Below are 357 nucleotides of genomic sequence, written 5' to 3'. Positions count from 1 at the left end.
ACACACACACACTCTCTCACACACTCTCTCTCACACACACCCACCCACACACACCCACACACTCTCTCTCACACACACACACACACACACACTCACTCACTCACGGACACTCACACACGGACACTCACACACGGACACTCACACACGGACACTCACACACTCACACACACACACTCACTCACACACACACACGGACACACTCTCTCACACACACACACACTCACTCACACACGGACACTCACACACGGACACACTCACACACACACACTCACTCACACACACACACGGACACACTCTCACACACACACACACACTCACTCACACACTCACACACTCTCACACACACTCACACACTCT

At 52.9% G+C, this 357-nt stretch overlaps 1 protein-coding gene across 4 annotated transcripts in view; it reads left to right on the top strand.

Annotated features, from left to right (window-relative positions):
* The window catches only part of sugp1 (SURP and G patch domain containing 1), an 18,946-nt gene that overhangs the window by 13,104 nt on the left and 5,485 nt on the right, over positions 1–357 (top strand). The window lies entirely within an intron of this gene.

The sequence above is a fragment of the Sinocyclocheilus anshuiensis genome, unplaced genomic scaffold (assembly GCF_001515605.1).
Source record: "Sinocyclocheilus anshuiensis isolate Anshui unplaced genomic scaffold, SAMN03320099.WGS_v1.1 scaffold1116, whole genome shotgun sequence".
NCBI classification, from domain to species: domain Eukaryota; kingdom Metazoa; phylum Chordata; class Actinopteri; order Cypriniformes; family Cyprinidae; genus Sinocyclocheilus; species Sinocyclocheilus anshuiensis.
This window is presented reverse-complemented; position numbering and strand designations above follow the sequence as displayed.